Consider the following 14,384-nt stretch of genomic DNA (forward strand, 5'->3'; position numbering starts at 1 on the left):
GCCCACCAAGGTGCAAACTGAGATCAACGAGCTGAAGACACAAGTAACAAAGGAGCTCAACACATGGGCGAATATAGTGAAACAAGCACAAGCCGAAGTGGCCGAGAACTCCAAATGGATTGAGGTAGCCAAGAAGTCACCAATAAAGAGGAGTTTGTGAATGCAGCACTGGAGGAGGAGAAAAGGAGAAAGCTTAGAGCGCTCCACATTCGGGTGGTCGGATGGAAGGAAGGGGATAGCCCCCTGGCAGACGCCAAGCAGATATGTGAAAAACTGGGAGTAGAGGACCCTCAAATAGTGGAGAATGCATGGCGTGTAGGGAAAGACCTCACCAAGGGAAGGCCTCTTATCCTCAAATTTGCCAACTTAGAATCTAGACGAGCCTTCCTCTCTAAAAGGACAGCTCTAAAAGGGGAAAAAGTCTACCTGGAGGATGACCTCACACCCGCACATGTGGCACACCGTAAAGAATGCATGCCACAGATCCTGGAGGCTCGCAAAGCGGGAAAATGGGCAGTATACAGAGATGGTCGTGTCATCATCACAGATAAACGCCAATGACGGGGCGTGGCCTACGAGGCCCACTTGAGGTTTGTAGTATGGAACTGCAATGGAGCTATGAAAACAGATGCAAGATTATTCCAGGAGACCTTCATCGGCAAGGACATCGTCCTCTACACAGAAACCCACCAAAGCCCAGGCACCTACTTACCAGAAGTGAGGGGATATAGATGGGAGACGGCACGCCACCCTAGAGCCCGAACAAAAGGAGGGACCTGAGGGTCCAGAGGGATGGCTGTGTTGTATAGGGAGGAGTTACAGCCCATGGTGCAAGTCATGCGGAAAGATGAGGAAGCCCGGTTCATGTGGATGCAGATACACACAGATCGCCCCCGAGACATATACATGGCGGTGTGCTGTTTGCCACCAACACTCCCCCCATATGCACCACCGAAGGGCGAGTCACCATACCTACCACTGTATGAGGATATCATGCACTACTCCGGCTTGGGGGATGTCATGTTGGCCGGAGACTTCAACGCACTCGCAACACAGAGGTAGACCTCCTTCGAGAGAGCGAAGACCACATGTACAAAGAGATCGCACTGGAGGAGATAGGACTCAACCGGGCATCATAGGACATAGCTGAATGCACCGAATATGGTGAACACCTACTGGCGTTGGGGGGGCACACGGACTAGCCATCCTCAACGGTCTCAACAGATGGTCCGGGTCAGATGCCCTCACATGCTTTCCATACAAGCACGCGGCCAATTGCATCGGACGGGGGGCACATGGAGCACCCACTCAGAAACTAGGAGCAAGCACAGTGGACTATATCCTCGCCCCTCTATCACTTGTCCCCGATATCCAGTCCTTTAAAATATCACCTTGCCCACTCGCAGTGGCTGCCGACCATGTCTACCTGCAATTTGACATAACCTGCAGGTATGACCTAACCCCCCCAGCAAGCAACCCCCCAAGATTCCTCAGGTACCACTTTACCAAGCTAATTGCGAGCGCATACTCCGACCATCTCTACTGGAGCCTGCAGGAAATGGACCCCCACGCACCCTTGGAGGAGGTCACAGCACAGTTGGCGGGCACACTACACACCTCGGCTGCTGAATACTTCCCCCACACATCCCCCCACCCCACCCCTCTGAACAAGAATGTCCCACAGAATAGCTGGTACGACGCAGAGTGTAGGGAAACCCGGCTCCGTCTTCAACAGGACGAAGCACGGGGAGTACACACGCATAAACAGGCACGCTTGATCTTCTGTCGTCTAGTGCGATGGAAGAAATGAGCCTACCTCTCCAAAGTGGAACACGAATTCTACCAGCTATTCGTAGGACAAGATAGCATAGAGGCATGGAAGGCGTTTCAGGAACCCCGAGCCCAGACGCCCATCACCTACCGGGACACTTGGCACGCATATGCAACCTCACTATACCAAGTACCCAAGCAGCCCCAGCTACCCCGGGCCCCAGGGAGCAGACCCGGATCATCCACATTCTTCAGCAAGGGGCGGGTTCGGGATGCCATTGATAGACTCCAAAATGGCCGTGCCCAAGACCACGAAGGCTTTGTAGCAAAGCATTTGACCCATGCTAGAGACATACTGGCACCTCTCCTAGCACACATGTTCAACAGAGTCCTATGCGAAGGCTTCCCTGCCAGCTGGTCAGCCAACACCATAATACCTATCCTGAAGGCTAGAGACCCCATGGTTCCCACGAACTATCGAACAGTCATGGCTGGCCATGTACTAGCCAAGCTCTATGGATCCATACTGGACCACGAGCTGAGCAAGTGGGCAGAGCAACACCAACATCGGGTGGCAGGACAAGTAGGGTTTAGGAGGGGGTTCTGCACCCTTGACCATATCCTCACACTGAGAGCCATCATAGAGGAGGGTAGAGCACATGGAAGACGGGTGTATTGTTGCTTCGTGGACTTCCGAAAGGCCTTTGACACAGTCCCATGAGCGAGGCTCACGCAGAGACTACAGGAACTGGAGGTCCCAACCGAAATGCGATGGGGGATACTGGCACTATATGAATCGGTAACAGGCCGAGTTCGGGCACCAAGAGGGCTGTCAAAGGAGATAACCAGCACCATCGGAGTCGAGTAGGGATGCCCACTCTCACCCACCCTATTTGGCCTCTACATTGATGAGATCTCAGAGTACATAGATAGATTGGGCGAGGAGGGATCGAGCCTGAGAGGGACACTGATACCCATCTTACTATATGCGGACGACATAGTCCTCATCTCCAGCACACCCGAAGGGCTACAGCGCCAACTGGATGCACTACAGGCCTTCTGCCAAGACAAAGACCTAACTGTCAACCTGGGGAAAACCAAGGTCATGGTGTTCAACACGTCAACCCAATGGCTCTGACGGTTGGTACCCCCCTTCACATACGACAGAGAGACCGTGGACGTGGTCCAAAGATACGTCTATCTGGGGATTACATTCTCTGGACCGAGATTTACCCTGAGAAAAGCCGCAGAAGATAGACTAACCCGAGGCTATGCAGCCCTCGGGTCAATGGAGAACCAATGTGCCCGCATACAGTTCCAGGAACCACGGACAAAGCTCTGGCTTTTTGACACCTTGGTCACACCAGCCCTCTTGTACGGGGCTCCCATATGGGGGTCCAGTCTCTACCACATGCGGAGGGTCCCACAGGATCAGCCACTGCCTAAGGAGGAGGCCACCTATGAGGGATGGGAGCAGATGGAGAGACCCTTAATACTTATGATCTCACGGATGATCCGAAGCAAGCCCTCCGTACCACACGAGATCATCCGCGCAGAGCTGGGGGCACCGCCCTCGTGGCTGAGGCCCTCTTCCAGATCGTGACCTTTTTGTGCCGAATATAGGACCTGCCCCGGCACCGGTACCCCAGACTCGCCCTGAAGTCATCCAAACGGCTAGCAACACAAGGGGACACTGAGTGCTGGTATGCCCGAATAGAGACCTGGCTACGGCTCCATGGCCTGCACATGGACCACCTCCCCCCACTACAATACATCCTAGACTGCCCACACCTGGAGCTCAGCCGAGAGGAGGTGAATCGCATCATTAGAATGGATATCATCCAGATAGATATAGCCAGGACATGGGTGACCCCCACGTCGGAACTAGGAACCAAGAAGGCTTTCTACCGAGAGCACTTCCTGCACATCTCCGCGGATGGCTTCATCACCCGGCCAAGCTACATGGACACACACCTGTCTCACGGGGTCAGAAGTGCCATCGGATAGATCCGCACGTCCTCACACCAACTATGGGTCGAAATGGGCAGATACGGTGCCAACCCCCTCCCCCTAGAAGACCGAATCTGTCAGCTCTGCCATCTCGAGCCAGAGAAAGAGGAACACTATATCTGTAGATGCCCAGTGTACTACGAAATCCGGGGATGCTTCCACTGCCTATTCAGCGAAGGATTCGGACCACTCTCCAAGGTGATGGAATTCAAAGACCAGAGATGCCTGGGGCTCTTTCTACTGGAAATACGACGCCACAGAGACCACCTCCTACGAACCACGGAGCAAAGGCAAGAAGCCACCAACCAACGCATACTCAACGAATTCTACCAAATACCAGCTACCCTCCCCACCACCGAGCCCCTACCAGCCCAACCGGCCTCCTGACCCCGGGGGACCACCTTAGAAATAGCCACAGCAAGAGGCAAAGCCCGGCGCCCACGCCCTGCCGGCCCCCGTCCCCGCAGAAGACACTGTCGAAGATACAAGGGATATTACGCCGCCATCGGAAGGCCCTGCCCCGCCGCTTTAGTCTCTCCTTGTTAGATCGACCCATGCTGGACATCCTAGGATGAACACCCCAGGAACAGTTCCACACCACACTGGGAGTACCTCTAGATTGTATCTAGTCTAGATATCATTTTGTACCTACTCAATTTAGTTCAACATAGCATAAACGTTAGCTTCACTAGGACTTTTGAAATCTCCCAGACATTTTGTATGCAACATTTTGGTCTCATAGGCCAACTTGGCCTCTTGTAGACGTTAATATAACTTTCTTTTTTCTTTCTTTCTTCTCTCTCTGTTCACTCTTTGTCATGGTCATTCGCTTCCGCATTGCTTCACTCTGACATGGTATCAGAGCATTGAAGGACTGCCTAGGGTGGCCTATCTGAAGGGGAGTTTTTAGCACGACACAAGACTGCGTTTTCAGCATTCGAGTGTGAGTAGGTGGGCTGCGCATCAGAACAAGACTGAGGCGAGCATGGATGTGCGAGAAAAGAGAAGATTTGCTGAAGCTGCTGCTGTTTTTTGCTGTTAGAGAAGGAAGAAGGGTGCGCTTTTGGCCTTCAAGTGCAGATTTTACCTTTTCATCGCCTTTGGCGAGTGAAGAAGGAACAGGACGAGCGAACTTGAGCCATAGCAGGCTGTATTTTCATAGTTAGAGGGGACTGCTTTTTGTATTTTGTGCTGGCATTGTAGGTGAAGATGTCTTTTGACTCCGAGACAGAGTTTTAGGCGATCATGGAACGGAAGGTGCCTGTCCTACTGGCTCTTCCTTCAGATCAAAAGCTCGATGGTGAGAACTACCGCATTTGGCGGGTCATGATGCTTGTCATATTGTAGTCCTATTATTTGGCGGAGCTTGTTACGGAGGCTATCAATTGGACCTTCGCGAGACGAGTCCAAACTCTCTTCCAGTGAGAAGGCGGAGTTGGCAAAGGCTCAGGCACATTGGGATAAACTCAACGCTCGCATTCGCTCGTTTTTATTTCTCTCATGTACTACAGCTATTATCTCTCATATAGAGCAATTGACGGTGGATAGGGAGATATGGTTGGAGTTGGATTAGATGTATAATTGGATGGCTGTCATTAAGCGAGTTTCTTTGGAAGTGCAAATGAGTACTGAGTGTCAACAAGCCATCATCCATGCGGGAGCATATCAACAAGCTAAGGCAGCTTTAGATGCAGGTTCAAAACGGAGGGAAGGTAATCACTTTTGAAGACATGGCGATAACTCTCCTTTCACAGTTACCGCCTCGCTTCAGTGGTTTTTATTCCGCCTTGATTGCTTCAAGGCGGTTTGGAACTCTTCTGTGGGAAGAGTTGGTTCCTATGGTCTTGAACCAAGAGGAGCAATTGAAAGGAACTAATGCTTCGAAATTTGAAGCTTTGGTTGGTCAATCCTCTCAGAAGAAGGGGAAAGACCAAAATAAGAAGAAGGAAGACAAATCTAGGAAGGACAAAGATAAGCAGTCTACTTGTCACATTTGTGGTAAAACAGGGCACTGGAAGAAGGATTGTCCTGACAAGGAGAAGAAGGAAAAATCTTTAAAGGATTCTAGAGCGGTGGTTGCTCCCTCATCAGCTGCTTTTCTTCATTCGGAGGTGGTTGAGGATTCGGCCCTGCCAGCTTTTGATGCTTTGGCAATAGTTCATCTATTCCTATTCAGGGACGGGGCAACATGCATTTTATTCCAGATGGGCATGGTGGTGCCCATGCTTCTGAGGTACTTTATGTGTTGGCTTTGGGATATCATTTTCTCTTGGTGTACAAGAATTGTGCCCTTGGCCTCTTGGTCAAATTTGATGTGGATTCTTTTCAGATTTTTAATCGAGGATCGAGAGCGGTTTTTTCTTTAGGTTATGAGGAGAATGGAGTCTACAAGTTGCGGTCTTCTTTTGCCTGGACTTCTCTTCGTCTTACTTTCCAAACTCAGTCCGAGCTTTGGCATGTTCGGTTTGTTCACCTCAATTATAAATACCTTCGGAAGGCGTCTAAGGATCAATTTGTTCGAGGTTTGCCGGATATTGTTGTGAGTCAGCATCCTTGTGTATCCTGCATCCGTGGGCAGCAAACTCATGATGTTGTTCCCAGCCAGGCTTTGAGGTAGTCTTCAACACCCTTGGAGCTTGTTTCCACTGATCTTTGTGGACTGATGAGGATGGAATCACTTCGAGGGAGTTTGTATTTCATGCTCATTGTAGATGATTATTGCAGGATGACATGGGCCTATTTCTTGAAGTTGAAGTTAGAGGCTTTCTCCACTTCAAGGATTGGTTGTGATTGGGACGGAAGTTGAAGACCTTACGATCGGATAAGGGTGGAGAATATGTTTCTAATGAGTTTACTCGGTTTTGTGTAGATTGTGACATACATTAGGAGTTTGCCAATACAAACACTCCTTAGGAGAATGGCATTTTGGAGCGGAAGAATCGTAGTGTGATCGAGATGGCCCTGGAGCATCGCCAGACACCTCAGTGTCTATGGGCTGAGGTTGTGGCTACTTCAGTTCACATCCTTAATCGTTTCCCTACTTTCGTAGTCGTTGGTATGACTCCTTTTGAGGCGTACTTTGGATCAAAGCAAGATGTGTCTTATTTCAAGGTTTTTGGGTGTGATGCTTATGTTCACATCTTGAAGACACAGCGTGACAAATTTGAAGTGGCTTCCAGAATACAGGTGTTTGTGGGCTATAGCTCGCAATCTCAAGGCTATCGATCGTATGATCCTATTAAGTGGGATGTCTACACGAGCCGTGATGTTCGGTTTGTGGTGATTCCAGCTCCAGAGGGGGCTGAGGATCACCATGTACTTGGAGATCTTGGTGATAGGTGGGCCACAGCAACTTCCTCTCGAGTCTGTGTCTGTTGAGGACTCTTCTTCGGATGAGGAGCCTCTACCCAGCCACCGGATTCACCGATTGGTCCTCCGTTGATGGTGGACCTTACAAAAACTTCAGTAGATGGAGAGCGCCAATTAGCCTCCTCCTTGTTGGACCCGTGACATGCTTCGAGATTCAGGGATCGAGGGGATCCTTGAGGAGTGGCAACTGCAGGATGGACCGTGGAGGTCATGGCGGCACTAGACACATACTACGGAGCTTGTTTGCTCTAACTACTGTTTGATGTCACAAGTATCATAATGATGGCTCTTTGGACAAGTACAAGGCTCGCCTTGTTGCTAAAGGTTTTGCACAACGCCCAAGTGTTGATTTCCATGATACTTTTGCCCCTACTGCTCGTGTGGTGACTATTCGTGCTGTTCTTGCCTTGGGTGGTTATAGGAGATGGCCTGTTTTTTAGTTGGATGTGAAGTCGGCCTTCTTGAATGGTGATTCAAAGGAGGAGATCTATGTAGAGCAGCCTCCTGGCTTTGGTTCCTCAGATGGGAAGGTTCACAGGTTGAAGAAGGCTTTGTATGGCTTGAAGCAGGCCCTGCGTGCTAGGAACGAGAAGATTGATTCGTTTCTCTAGGCCAAGTTGGGATATTGATGCTCTAGGGGCGATCCGCAGCTTTATGTGCACACTTTCAAGGGTGGTCGTGTGTTTGTTTTGTATGTTGATGACTTGATTATTACAGGTGATCATGCCCTGAAGATCGAAGAGACGAAGGCAGCCCTACATTAGAAGTTCGAGATGATGAATTTAGGACTTCTCCATTTCTTTTTGGGCCACGAGATTTAGCAGTCTCAGAGGGAGATTTTCATCTCTCAGCAGAGATATGTACAGGAGCTCTTGGTGACTTTTGAGATGGCGATCCATTTCTATTCCTATGGATCCGAACTAGAAGGCCACTTCACACGCAGATTCTCCTTTGGCGGATGCTACCCGCTACCGTCAGTTGATTGGATCATTGATTTGTCTCCTCAACACACGGGTTGATATCTGTTTTGCTGTAGGTCTTTTGGCTGGATTCATGAGTGCACCTCAACAGGTGCATTGGCGCAGGCTGCTCAGAGGATACTACAGTATCTGAGGGGGACCTTTGGCTGAGGGATTCATTATCTAGCAGGTACAAGTGGTATTGATCTTGTTATTGCTGGTTGGAGTGATTATGATTGGGTTGGCAATGTGGATCACAGGTGGTCTACTACAGGTTATTGTTTTACCTGGGTGCTAGTGCTATCTCTTGGAGTAGCAAGAAGCAGCCCACAGTAGCCCTATCTTCGACTGAGGCCGAGTATCGGACTGTGTCTTCTACCACATGTGAGGTTGTGTGGCTTCGGCGGTTGTTGGAGGAGCTTGGATGCTCCCAGACTCGTCCTACTATCTTGTGGCGCGACAATGAGAGTTGCATTGCTTTGGCGCGGAATCTTGTATTCCATGCCCGGACGAAGCACATAGAGATCTAGTATCACTTCATCAGGGAGAAGCTTTTGGATGCAACCATTGATGTGGAATACTATAAGACCGAAGACAATCTTGCAGATTTGTTTACAAAGGCACTTCCCTAGGCTTTACTTCACCGACACTCTAGATCCCTCCATCTGTTGCCTTGTCTAGGATCTAAGGGGGGGTGTTGAGAGTCATTTCCTGGACACATGTGACCAAGCAATGCCACTTGGCAGCAGTCGGGACAGTCCGACTGCATCAGTTGACTGCATTTAATGCAGCCGACCTGGTCATTTATTGATATTATTTACAGCCTATAAATAGGCTGAGTTTTAAGCAGTCTACACATTGTCTCGGACAGATTTCAGTGTGCTGATTGTGGAGATTGCTCTCGGGGATGACGGAGATCGAGATCCTCGAGGTGGAGACATACGCAGATATTTTCTCTGCACCTTTGTATAATTCTGCATCCTTATACAGCATTCTTCCCTGTAGATTTTCTGTCCACTTTCACCCACATTGTTTGGTCTATTCATAGATTAAGTGTTTGATTACATAGACCAAGGAGGAGGAGCTAGAGCCAGCGTGGCAGGGGTGCTGATACCGATATTACTGTATGCAGATGATATTGTTCTCATTTCAGATTCACTGGAGGGATTGCAGTGCCATCTAGATGCTTTGCACATCTTTTGTAGAGATAAAGACCTCACAGTGAACCTTGGGAAGACCAAAACCATGGTTTCCAATACTTCAGCAGCATGGGTGACTAGATCTATGTACCAGTTCACATTTGGGGGAGACATACTAGAGCATGTGAGGGAATATGTCTATTTGGGAGTCACCTTCTCTGGCCCATGTTTTTCCTTGAGAGGGGCATCAGAGGCACGTGTAGCACGTGGATATGCAACACGAGGGGCACTTGAGAGTCAATGTGCTCACATACAGTTCTAGGAGCCCCGCACCAAAATCTGGTTGTTTGACACCCTAGTCACACCTACATTACTATATGGAGCAGAGGTATGGGGTTGCAGCTTGTACCACAGGCGTCTTAGCCCGCTCACTGATCAGATTGGAGTAGAGAGGGATTCGCTTCCACATTGCTTCACTCTGACAAAGGGAGCCCAGAATACAAAGGCTCCCTAGAATACAAAGAACAAAATAATGCCATAAATGGCATTAGGTTGGCTAGCAGAAATTGCCCAAATAATAATCATAATGACCACCATAAAATGCCTCTCCAGCTCATAACCTTTGCCTTGGTTTGTAGTGGCTTACCATGACTCCTACCGACACGCTGTTGCCCTCGCCCCCGTCATTGCAACCCCGTCAATCCCCCCCTCCCTCTCAACTGACTGGCATTGTGCCCCCCGTCCCTCTTACCTGCAGCGTCACATTGCGCTGCTTCCCCTGTCTCATCGTCAAGTTGTGCCACCCATCCTCGCCACCATGTTGTCCCCCTACACCCTCCTCCTCGTCATTCTGCTGCCTCCCCCCTCCCCCCGTGCCTGCATCTTGTTCTCAAGGTGACTCCGCCTGCTTGCAACCTTTTGCGTTGCGTCCCCTCCCCCCCCGTGCGGCCCGCGCTCCCCTGCCTCCTCTGCCTTGAGGCTCAGCCAGGTAGTCACACCACGTGACTTGGAAAACAACTCTTCCCCAATCCCCCCTCATGTGCTCCCTTGCCTCCTTCGCCTCGAGGCCAGGCCAGGCAGTCACACCACCTGACTCAGAAAACAACTCTTTCCTCCCCCCCCTCCTTGAGGCTTGGCCAGACAGTCACACCACTTGACTTGGAAAACAACTCTCTCTCTCTTTCCCCCCACCATTGAGTTGCTCCCTCCCCCTGCAGCAACTCCCCCCTCCGGTAGCACAACGTGGTAGGTAGGTTCTCAGCAGGGACGCGCAATGGAAACCTCTACTCAGACGCCGGCGCATTCTGCGAGTGCCCCCCAGTCAAACACCTCGCGCATCATCCTCTTTGAGGAACAGCTTTTAGTCGTCCGTGCCACAGAGCTAGAGGTGAAAGAAACAAGGATCTTTGGTTAGGTCGTTGGACACTTCCCATCGAGTGCACAGCTGTAGGATTGGCTCCACTCCACGCTACGCATTGGCACAACAGAGATCGTGGAGGCAGTCCTCATGGGCAGAGGGACCTTCATGGTTTGACTCACCTTTGTGGATACAACTCGTGAGCTAGTGGAGAGTGCACCCTATGCCTCCACGAAGGGGGTCATTTACATGGTTCCCTGGTATAGCGGCTTCACAGTGGAGATATTTGCACTCTATAACAGATTTCTCAGACATCCAGTCACCTTGCTTTTCCTTGGACTGGCTGTAGAGTACCGCTAGTTAGTGGAGGACTTTAGACGGCTCTTCAGCATAGTTCTTCGTGCCTCAATCGTGGATGCAGTGACAGTTGTAGGAGTCCCAAAGGTATGAGTAGTTGTGAAAGACACAAACAATATACCAAAGTTCCCGGAGATTGAGGCAGAAGGTCACTCCTTTAGGCAGCAGGTCATTGTTGTGAGAGTGCGCAGCGAAAGAAGAACACGAACACAGAGGAGAGGAGAGAGGAAGCAGAGAATGGAGGAAGAAAGTCTGCACTGACTGAGATGAATGCTGAATACACTGGAATGGACAGAACAGTCCCTGCACGCAGCCCGGAGCGTCAGTGAGGGAACCAGGACAGACTGGAAGCAGAGGCAGCACCAATGCCGGAGACGGAGACGGAGGGAGCAGTGCTGTACCTGCAGAGCATGAATACTGGACTGACTGGGGGGGCAGCTATAAATAGCCTCCAGCCAGAAAACTGGCCGACCAGCTAAACTGGCCGACCTGGCCAGATCTGGCCGACTATGGCCAGATCTGGTCCGACTGCCCAAAATAATGGGCAGTCACCCCAAAAACAGCCCAGATCTGGGCTGTAAAATGCCCAAGGCTGCATGCTGACTAAAGCATCCTAAAAACACACTGACAGAGCTCCTCTGTCTCTTGTTAGACTCTGACAGGAGCTCACAACCAGGAGATGACAGACTGAGACTGAATAAGAGCAGGCTAACACCCCCTCTCAACTCCTGGGAGAGTCTGAAGACCCAAGAACCGCATGTGATGAAGCAAAGAAGCCTGAGGCAACGGCTTCGTAAAGAGATCAGCTGCATTGGCCGCCGTAGGACAATAGACCACCACCAGCTCCGAATCCACGATCCGCTCTCGAACATAGTGATACTGAACCTCAATGTGCTTCGTACGAGCATGAAACACCGGGTTCTTGGCCAGAGCAAGAGCACTCTGGTTATCCACGCGCAGCTCCGTAGGTCCGGTCTGGGAAAAGCCAATCTCTGCGAGTAAGCGACGGAGCCAAACTGCCTCCATAGCGGTCGAACATAGGGCCCGATACTCAGCCTCTGTAGAAGAAAGTGCCACAGTAGGCTGCTTTTTGCTGCTCCAAGAGACAGCACCAGATCCAAGGGTGAAAGCATAACCTGTAGTGGATCGTCGTGAATCCACATCACCTGCCCAATCAGAATCACTCCATCCAGAAAGGGTAATCCCATCTCCATACATGATCCCAAAGGATCGAGTCCCCTGCAAATAGCGAAGAACCCGCAAGGCCGCCTGCCAGTGCTCCTGGGTAGGAGTCTGCATAAAGGAAGACAGTAAAGCCACCACAAAGGAGATATCCGGCCGAGTGTGAAGCAGCCAGATAAGAGAGCCGACAAGGCACCTGTAACGGGTGGGATCGGTAAGAGGAACTCCAGCTGTCAAAAGCTTGGACTCAGGGTCCATAGGGCATGAGATAGGCCGACACTGAGCCATATCAAACTCCGAAAGAAGCTCGGAGATATACCTGTGCTGTGAGATAAAAATGCCCTGTGCCATCTGATAGATCTCCAGACCTAGAAAGAAGTGAAGGATCCCTAGATCCGTCATGTCAAACTCCTGCTGTAGAATGGACCGTGTATGCTCCACCTGCTGAGTGTCGCTCCCTGTAATGATAAGATCATCCACATACAAGATGAGGAACACCGAAAGAGAATCCACAACCCGTAAGTAGAGGTTGGGATCATAAGCGGAGTGCTCAAAACCACTCTGTAGAAAGAAGCGGTCAATCCGCTGGTACCAAGCACGAGGAGCCTGCTTTAGGCCATAAAGAGCCTTCCGCAGCCTGTAGACATGATCCTCCTTCCCTTGCACAAGAAAACCAGGAGGCTGTGAAACATAAATCTCCTCCTCAAGAACGCCATTCAGAAAAGCAGACTTGACGTCCATCTGATAGACAGGCCAACGGTGATGAGCAACAAGAGCCAAAAGCACTCGGATGGTGGACATCCTAGCTGTAGGAGCAAAAGTCTCAAAGTAATCCAACCCTGCACGCTGGGCAAAACCCTTGGCAACAAGCCTAGCTTTATGCTTGTCCAAGGAGCCATCTGCAAGATATTTGGTCTTAAAGACCCATTTCACACCAATCACCTTCCGTTTCGCGGGACGCGGTACAAGCTCCCACGTATGGTTTCGCTCGATGGAGTCGAGCTCGGCCTGCATAGCCTGTCTCCAAATATCCTGTGCAAGAGCCTCCTCCACAGTGGAAGGCTCGGAATCCTGAAGAATCTGTGACATAAGAGCATAGTTCACACATAGTGAACTGTCCCGCTGGGCCTGTAAACGTGCTGATCGATGTGGACCTGAAGAAGAAGTAGGAAAGTAAGTAACACCTGAATCCTGCATGAGCCGGCGATACCATAAAGGAATCGTGAGAGACTCCTTCTGTGAGGGAGACTGGAGGGTCTCCGGAACCTGTAAAGCACCCAAATCGGAGAGGGACTCCCCCTCACCGAGAAAAGGTAAATCCTCCGCATCTGAAGAAGACTGTATATCCCGTGAAGATCCCGAAGTGGCGGTAGAAGATCTCGTAGAAGACGAAGGCACATCCACCAAAGGAGAAAGGGAAGCCGAAGGAGGAGGAATATGGGGGGTGCTAAGGGTGATCCTGGAAGGAAGTGAAGGGAGAGAAGGTGGGGGGGGGGGGTCCGTCGATGATGAAGAAACATCTGTAATAGAACCATGAATCGGATCCTCAGAGGCCGAAGCCTCATCAAAGATCACATCCCTGCTCACCTCAACCTGCCGAGTCGTCGGGTCGTAGAGCCGATATCCCTTCGTGGTCGTACTATAACCAACGAAGATAAACTTTCTCGACTTAGAGTCGAACTTCGTCTTCCTCTTCTTCTTGTCCACATGGACAAAAGCATCGCACCCAAAGATGCGAAAATGGGACACGGAAGGCTTCTTTCCAAAGAAAGCCTCATATGGAGTCATGTCCTGTAATGCCGAAGTCGGAGAGCGGTTGCGTATATGCACCGCTGTAGCCACCGTCTCACCCGAAAGGAAATGAGGAAGACTCCTATGCTCCAGCATAGATCGGGCCATCTCAATCATGGTCCGATTCGCACGCTCCACCACACCATTCTCTGATGGTGTGTTCGGATGGGAATACTCTACCCGAATACCATGATCCCTACAAAACTGAGAGAAAAGGTGAGAAGTGAACTCTCCACCGTGATCAGCTCGAACACCACGGACCTTGGAAGTTGTTTGGGTATCCACAAACACCTGCCACTCACAAAAACGGGAGTACGCCTCGCTCTTGTACTCCAAGAAATAAGGCCACACATAACGACTAAAGTCGTCCACAATCAGCATCAAATACTTGGCCTTCCCAAGGGAGGCCGTGCCCATAGGTCCGCAAAGGTCGGTATGTACCAACTCAAG

The 14,384-nt window shown here is 50.6% G+C and overlaps 1 protein-coding gene across 2 annotated transcripts in view; it reads left to right on the plus strand.

Annotated features, from left to right (window-relative positions):
* The window catches only part of LOC148036932 (pseudouridine synthase and archaeosine transglycosylase (PUA) domain-containing protein), a 129,885-nt gene that overhangs the window by 20,742 nt on the left and 94,759 nt on the right, over window positions 1-14,384 (plus strand). The window lies entirely within an intron of this gene.

This window comes from Lygodium microphyllum, chromosome 4, assembly GCF_053477565.2.
Source record: "Lygodium microphyllum isolate KBCC chromosome 4, Lygodium_microphyllum_v1.1.10, whole genome shotgun sequence".
Classification (NCBI taxonomy): domain Eukaryota; kingdom Viridiplantae; phylum Streptophyta; class Polypodiopsida; order Schizaeales; family Lygodiaceae; genus Lygodium; species Lygodium microphyllum.